We start from the raw sequence: 9193 nt of genomic DNA, 5'->3' as shown, positions 1-9193 counted from the left end.
CAGTGGGGAGTGGCATTAAATGAATGTCTCACAGAAGTTTCTGTAATGGGCATAGGATAGGAGAAAGCAATCGCTTATTGGGAGATTAAGGGTATGTCCCAAACGGCACCCTATTCCCAATATAGTGCCCTACCTTTGACCGGAGCCCTGGGCACTGGTCAAAAATAGTGCACTATATAGCGTAGAGGGAGACATTTGCGATTCAGTCAATGTTTCAACGTGGAAGGAGATGATTAACTTTGTGAGAAATGTGGAGCATTAAAGGAGAGACTGCTTAGATTATTGTGATTGCTGTATTCATTCCGTGAAGAGCAATTACTTAACTGCAGCACAGCAAGACATTTTCAATTTGAATGGACACACAACAGTCAGGTCTCTCTCTGTTCTTTATCCATCACTCAACCTCCTCTTTTCCTGTCCTCACATTCTTTAGCTATACATCTCCCTCTCTCCATCTTCTTCATCCATGACTCTCTCTTCTGACCTCTTCCCCGTTCCTCATTCTCTTTCTATCTCTTTCTCTCTCTCTATTTCTCCCCCCCTCTCTTTCTGAGATAGCATGTTTTAAATCATTTTTATTATGGAAAAGCTTAACATACCTATCTTAATCTAACACTACAGGTACAAACACAAACCTACAAAAAAACATGCTCAACCTCACACAACAGCCAGTTGTGACTGTGGCTCACAAACAGAGATACGTGACATTTTTCCCTCCAGTCTAACCCTTTAACTCCCTATTTCAAATGACAAGTGAAAATCCTCTCAGATTCCAGATCACCTTCAGAGACCATTCTGTATGAAGACTGGATGACCTACCTCTGAACCTGGACTATACTGGTATATTACTGCAGACCTCTCTCTCTCTCTCCCTCCCTGACTGTCTTATCTCTCCATCTCTCTATGTAGCTCTCTCAATCTCTTGCTCGCTTTCTCTCTCTCTCTCTCTCTGTTCTTTTATCTTTTTACTTTATTGTCCTCTAAAGCAGCCCCGTTCTCTGGGTTTTCCTCTAGGGGCTCAGGAGGACCCGTGTCTGTCTGGGCTGTCTAGCTGTCTGTAGGGAACTGGTGGCTTTGCTCTTCCCTGTATCAGTCACAGGCAATGAATTAGTCTCAGAGACAAAGAATCACTACATGAGATGTATTTTAAAGTGTTATTTACCCCTGGTTTCAGATAAAAAGTCTACATTTGAATTGATTTAATAACGGTTCATCTCTTCATTGTGCCCCTCCTTGCTGTGCTATTGAATAGTTTGCTATGAGACATCTCTATTGGAGGTGTCTGGTTGACACAGAACAGGAACAGGACACCATGTCTCTATAAAGAGCCCCTGCTGTGAAACTCTTTGATGTCTCTTTGTGTTGTCTCAATAAGGCACAGAGTGGACAGCGTTTGCACATAGGAAAGGTCATTCCACTGTTAGCGCTCTCTTTACAAACTACCGATTTGATATCATTCTTCCATTCAGCAATTTTGTTTGTTTTGCTAAGAGCACCGTGACATTTCAATCACATAAAGGATGTCATCTGTTACAGTGTGATAGTTTAAGGGGTGAGCTGGAAGACACACGCAAGCATGGATGTGCGTGCACGCATTCACACACACACACACACACACACACACACACACACACACACACACACGAACGTATACACACTACCACTCAAAATGTGAGAATTACAACATAATCCTGTGTAGTTTGTGCTACACACAAACGCACACACATGCACACACACACACACACACACACACACACACACACACACACACACACACACACACACACACACACACACACACACGCGCACATTGCAACCATGTTTCCAGTACGTTGCATAAAAAATGTCACGACAGGCCTGATGGAAACAGCAAATTTGTCTTCATCTTTCCCTTGATCCTCCCAGTCCCTGCCGCTGAAAAACATCCCCACAGCATGATGCTGCCACCACCATGCTTCACTGTAGGGATGGTGCCAGGTTTCCTCCAGACATGGCACTATGCATTCAGGCCAAAGAGTTCAATCTTGGTTTCATCAGTCCAGAGAATATTGTTTCTCATAGTCTGAGTCTTTAGGTGCCTTTAGGCAAACTCCAAGCTGGCTGTCATGTGCCTTTTACTGCATTGTCAACTGTGGGACCTTATATAGACAGGTGTGTGCCTTTCCAAATCATGTCCAATCAATTTAATTTACCACAGGTGGACTCCGATCAAGTTGTAGAGACATCTCAAGGATGATCAATGGAAACAGGATGCACCTAAGCTCAATTTCAAGTCTCATAGCAAAGGGTCTGAATACTTATATATATAAGGTATTATTATTATAATTGTTTTGGGGGTGCAAAAATGTCTAAAAACCTGTTTTCGCTTTGGGTATTGTGTGTAGATTAATGAGGGAAAAAATGTATTTAATCAATTTTAGAATAAGTAACATAACAAAAATGTGCAAAAGGTCAAGGGGTCTAAATACTTTCCAAATATAAATACATTTATGTCATTTGAGAAATTGAAAATGATATTTTTCCAACGATACCAGATAGCATCAGGGCAGTGCCCCCAGGTAGTTCATTTCATTTGTTTCCCTCTCCAAATCCAATAGTTTTTATCATTCTACTTTACATGGCAGAGATATAAGACAATGCCTTTAAAGCTGGGATCCCATCGCAATTAAAAAGATGGATGACATAGAAGCTCTGTATAAGTGACTGAGATTGCCCTGTTTTCAGCACCAGCCCAGAACTCAGGCAAATTTCCTAAATATTGCTTTAATGTGTTTTTGAATACTACTGATTTGATGCCCCTGCACCTCTGAGGGTATAGATGTCTCTGAGAGTAAAGATGTCTCTGAGGGTATAGATGTCTGAGGGTATAAATGTCTTACTGAAGCAGATGTTCTCAGTCAATCATCTGTGAAGAATGTTACAGTATATGGGGTGGAGGAATCTGAATGGCCAAGTAGTCCACAGCACCAGTAGGCTACAGAATAAAGTACAATCTAAAACCATAAAACACATGTCATGTTTATAATTTTAATGTCAGTGTTTAAACATAAACATTAGCATTTAGATTTGCCAATAAGTATTCTCATCTTTAACACAAGCGTTTAGAATGCAGCTTTTCCAGTCAGTTTCTAACCAGGAGAACACAATATATCTCTTAAGTGTTCAGATTTGAAACATTAGTGTTTACTTTCCTATCGTCTAAACTAATCCAATCTGTAAGGAGTTGGACATATTTTACCTGTTACTGAGATGGTTGTTTCAGTTTAGGTAGTCTTGTTTATTCAGTCTTTCACCACAGCAGTCATTCTGCAGGTTAGTGATGCTAAAATATTCCAATTGTTGGATATCCTCCCTCTGGCTGGATTCCGATATGAATTACTTATTCACTTCACAAACTAGCATAGTGTGACTTGCTGGTCTGATGTGGCTCATGAGGATTTTCAGACCACAATGTCAAGGATAACTAAGCCAAAACTAAAGGCCTTATGGCATGTATAATATGTGGTCATAAAGGGTTTATTTTTATGGATTCACATTCTCTTAGACAGTCACTTGGTGAAGGCTTAATGAATTAGGAGTTTTTGAATGCAACAACCATGTCTCTGTCACTAACAAAAGCAGTCATAGGTGGGTATCTCTCACATTCACTCGAAAGGAATGCTTGGAAATATTCAAATATGGCTTTACACCACATTTAGTGTTTAAAACCTAAATGCCTTGTGCTGAATTTTTTAATTTTTATTTTATTTCACCTTTATTTAACCAGGTAGGCTAGTTGAGAACAAGTTCTCATTTGCAACTGCGACCTGGCCAAGATAAAGCATAGCAGTGTGAACAGACAACACAGAGTTACACATGGAGTAAACAATTAACAAGTCAATAACACAGTAGAAAAAAAAATGGGCAGTCTATATACAATGTGTGCAAAAGGCATGAGGAGGTAGGCGAATAATACAATTTTGCAGATTAACACTGGGGTGATAAATGATCAGATGGTCATGTACAGGTAGAGATATTGGTGTGCAAAAGAGCAGAAAAGTAAATAAAAAAATTTTAAAAAACAGTATAAAAACAGTATGGGGATGAGGTAGGTGAAAATGGGTGGGCTATTTACCAATAGACTATGTACAGCTGCAGCGATCGGTTAGCTGCTCGGATAGCTGATGTTTGAAGTTGGTGAGGGAGATAAAAGTCTCCAACTTCAGCGATTTTTGCAGTTCGTTCCAGTCACAGGCAGCAGAGTACTGGAACGAAAGGCGGCCAAATGAGGTGTTGGCTTTAGGGATGAAATAAATGTGTTCATGTGTTTAAAAAGTGTTACAGCGAATTAACATGTCCTGGCGTTTCCAATCTAAAGACTGTGATGCATTTCTATGGAAATTCTAAATGCCTTGATGTGTTTAAAAAGTGTTACTGAAAGTGTTTAGTTTTGTGTTCAGATCCTAAACAATTGATTTTACAGTGTAGTCCATACTATACCTGTCACACCCTGATCTGTTTCACCTGTCTTTGTGATTGTCTGCACCTCCCTCCAGGTGCCGCTCATCTTCCCCATTATCCCCTGTGTATTTATACCTGTGTTCTGTTTGTCTGTTGCCAGTTCGTCTTGTTTGTCAAGTTAACCAGCGTTTTTTGTATCAGCTCCTGCTTTTTCCCACAAATTCCAATTGGCTCTTTAACATCATCCTCAGCTCTGACATCTTTCTCAATATTTGGAACCAAGGACTGATCACCCCAATCCACAAAAGTGGAGACAAAATTGACCCCAATAACTACTGGGGGATATGCCTCAACAGCAACCTTGGGGAAATCCGCTGCATTTTCATCCATGACAGCAGACCCATAAATTTCCTCAGCGAAAACAATGTACTGAGCAAATGTCAAATTGTCTTTTTACCAAATTACCGTATGACAGACCACGTATTCACCCTGCACACCCAAATTGACAAACAAACCACAAAAAAGGAAAAGTCTTCTCATGCTTCGTTGATTTCAAAAAAGCTTTAGACTCTATTTGGCATGAGGGTCTGCTATACAAATTGATGTAAAGTGGTGTTAGGCGGAAAACATACAACATTATAAAATCCATGTACACAAACATGGATTGGCAAAAACACACATTTCTTTCCACATGGCCGGGGGTGAGACAGGGATTCAGCTTAAGCCCCACCCTCTTCAACATATATAAACATATGGTTTGTTTGTCAATATCAACAAATTGACGAGGGAACTAGAACAGTAGAATCAAATGTTTCCTGTTGCTGATTATTTGGTGCTGTTCACAACCAAGGAGGGCTTACAGCAGCACCTAGATCTTCTGCACAGATTCTGTCAGACCTGGGCCCTGACAGTTAATCTCAGTAAGACAAAAATAATGGTGTTCCACCTAGACACCGTTGCCCTAGAGCACACAAAAAACGATACATACATCAACGCCACAGATATCTTCCACAAAGCTGTGAACGATCTGAGAGATAAGGCAAGAAGGGCCTTCTACGCCATCAAAAAGAACATAAAATTCGACATACCAATTAGAATCTGGCTAAAAATACTTGAATCAGTTACACAACCCATTACCCTTCATGGTTGTGAGTTATGGGGGCCGCTCACCAACCAAGAATTCACAAAATGGGACAAACACCAAATTGAGACTCTGCATGCAGAATTCTGCAAAAATATCCTCCATGTACAAAGTAAAACACCAAATAATGCACGCAGAGCAGAATTAGCCCGATACCGGCTAAATATCAAAATCCAGAAAAGAGCTGTTAAATTCTACAACCACCTATAAAAGGAAGAGATTCGCAAACCTTCCATAATAAAGCCATCACCTACAGAGAAATTAACATTGAGACAAAATGATGTGGAAACTGAGCTGCACTTCCTAACCTCCTGCCAAATGTATGACCATATTAGAGACACATATTTCCCTCAGATTACACAGACCCACACAAAGAATTCGAAAAATAATCCAATTTCGATAAACTCCCATATCTAATGGGTGAAATAGCTGTTGCCACAAGAAAAGGGCAACCAGGTAAGAATGAACACCATTGTAAATACAATTTCTCTTTGGTAATTTAACTATTTGCACATCATTACAACACTGTATATAAACATATTATAACATTTGAAATGCCTTTATTCTTTTGGAACTTTTGTGAGTGTCATGTTTACTGTTCATTTTTTACAGTTTATTTCACTTTTGATTATTATCTATTTCACTTGCTTTGGCAATGTAAACATATGTTTCCCATGCCAATAAAGCCCCTTGAATTGAAATTGAGAGAGAGAAGTCAGTCCATACCGTACCACCAACTCTAAACTCTACTGACCTGTCCTGCTCTACAATGTATGGCTGGAGGCAGGACAGAGTCGATTTGAGACTGGAGCAGGAAATCACATTCATGTAGCACGAACACACAGACACATGGATTTGCTACTCATTCATAACCCAATCATTTTCCTTTGAATATTTTACCACATCTCCCATCACTCCTCATCTGAATTTCTGCCAATTACAGTGCTGAAGTTGTACATTTGAAGTTATGCTACTCTGCCTTTGCAACATTGTATTAACACCCAACCCACAGCATTATCTCCAAGCCAGTACTGGAGTAAGACACGGCTCTATTTTAACAAACCAAATGAAATGGTCAATCGAAGCCCACTCTGCATCTCCAGAGGTTAAATTGCAAACGCGCCACGGACGTTGTCACAATAAAACCGGGAAGGTGAATCATTCTAATAAGTGTGGTTGTAATAAAATGTAATGACACACAAGTTAGAACAAGATCTCATTTACAACTGCAACCTGGCCAAGATAGAGCAAAGCAGTGCGACACAAACACCACAGAGTTACTTATACACATGGGATAAACAAACGTACAGCCAATAACACAATAGAAAAGTCTATATACAGTGTGTGCAAATGTAGTAAGATTAGGGAGGTAAGGCAATAAATAGGCCATAGTGGCAAAATCATTACAATTTAGCAATTAAACACTGGAGTGATAGATGTGCAGAAGATGAATGTGGAAGTAGAGATACTGGGGTCCAAAGGAGCAAAATCATTTAAAATAACAAAATGGGGATGAGGTAGTTGGGTGGGCTATTTACAGATGGGGCTATGTACAGGTGCAATGATCGGTAAGCTGCTCTGACAGCTGATGCTTAAAGTTAGTGAGGGAGATATTAGTCTCCAGTTTCAGTGATTTTTGCAATTCGTTCCAGTCATTGGCCTTCATTAAGATGAGTGGAGGCTATGCTTGGTTTTTAACCAAATAAAACGAAATGGGGAAAAAAAGTTTTTTGTTTCTCAATACGTATGCAGGCACTAAAAGCACATTAGGCTACTCTTGTTCAATGTGTATATGGGCAGTGTGCATCATGGCTGGACAGCTTTTGGTTGGTCTAAAATATCAACATCAGCGCTGCCTGATATTAACACTTTGGGTCATGTTTTTAAGGACACAGCTCCGATATTTCCCCCCTCTCATCTGAGTACAAGCGAGCTGATATAAGATGGGTAAATTCCGAATCTGACGTTAGGGCTGGAAAAGTTTTTACACCAGTTTTTACATAATGAAATTGCAAACTAACTTGCCTTAGTTGCGCAAGGCAATCTGGTAAACTCATTATGACATAATTCTGTGTATAGAGTAACAACAGCTGCCTACCAGTTAATTACATTTTACATTTTAGTCATTTAGCAGACTCTCTTATCCAGAGCGACTTACAGTAGTGAGTGCATACATTTTCATGTGTTTTTTTTCATCCTGGTCCCCCGTGGGAATCAAACCCACAACCTTGGTGTTGCAAGCACCAAGTAGTGATGATCATGATCATTAATATGTCTGTTTATACTCAGAAAAGCTGTGCAAATATACAGATATTCTACTGTATGGACATACAGTAGCCTAGCCATTTACACTGTTCTCTTCCTGAAAGGATGCAGGGAGTACATTTGGATTTAACACTGACAGGCTGACAGACTACTATTGCTTCTGCTGAATTGGAGGTTGGTGTGTGCGTGTGTGTGTATACTGCGAATGGTCATGTAAGCATCTCTGTGTTGTCATTTTTGTATGTCAGACACATGCACACACTATGCACACACACTCTTACTCAGTCAAATATAAATGCTCAGAGAAACATTTACACAGGTTTATATTCAGGACAGGAGGAAATTATCAATAATCAGGCTGTGGAAATGTCAGAATCAATCAGCTAGTCCCTGATGAGCAGAACATTCCCTATGGCAAGGGAGAGAGGGAGGGAGGGAGGGAGGGAGGGAGGGAGGGAGGGAGGGAGGGAGGGAAAGACAGAGGCAAAGACAGAGACAGAGACAGAGACAGAGTGAGTGAGATTGTAATCACTTCACCAGCACAATGAGTTTGTTCAGTGAGTCATTGGTAGCAGAGTCTACTTTCTAAAAAAAACTCTGCTGCCCTCTATAGGTATAGCTCTTAGCTCTTAACCAAACTATTTCATGTCATGTGAATGTATGGTGGAAAAATTGCAAGATTATGTTATATTACTCTTATTGCATCAAATGGTTGTTTTATGCAACAGAATAGAGTATTCATAACTATTGTGTGTGTGTTCTACTGAGGATGGGCCTCTGGGAGATAACACTGACAGGAGATTTACGATGTCCTTTGGGTGATAAAACCCAAAGAGCATTCCAGAGCATGAGTTAATGTTTCTGTTCAATATGGGGCCGGACAATGGTCTCTACACAATGAAAACTGTTGACACAGCAGATACTGTCTGCCATGTATTATAGGTATCTTTCATACAAAGCTTAACCTTGTGACCCATTCTACATATCTGTTGTTCATCATGTAGGTTGAAAGGGGTGTATCTTGGCTATAAAATACCTTTGTACTTTTGTCTCGGGGGTCTCAACGAATCATCTGAGCCATGACCAGCCATTATCGTAGAGAACTCAATCGATTCACTTTATATGTGTTAGTTGGCTTGACCTGCTTCCTTATTAATAAGTGATTAAAGATTTAGTTTAATGGAAGCAAGTCCCTGCAGCAATGTTCCAACGTCTAGTGGAAAGCCTTCACAGAAGACTGGAGGCTGTTATAGCAAGCAAAGGGGAATCAACTCCATGTTAATACCCAGGATTTTGGAATGAGATGTTTGACAAGCAGGTGTCCATATACTTTTGGTCATGTAGTGT

Source organism: Oncorhynchus nerka, linkage group LG24 (genome assembly GCF_034236695.1).
Source record: "Oncorhynchus nerka isolate Pitt River linkage group LG24, Oner_Uvic_2.0, whole genome shotgun sequence".
Classification (NCBI taxonomy): domain Eukaryota; kingdom Metazoa; phylum Chordata; class Actinopteri; order Salmoniformes; family Salmonidae; genus Oncorhynchus; species Oncorhynchus nerka.
Note: the sequence above shows the minus strand (reverse complement) of the source record.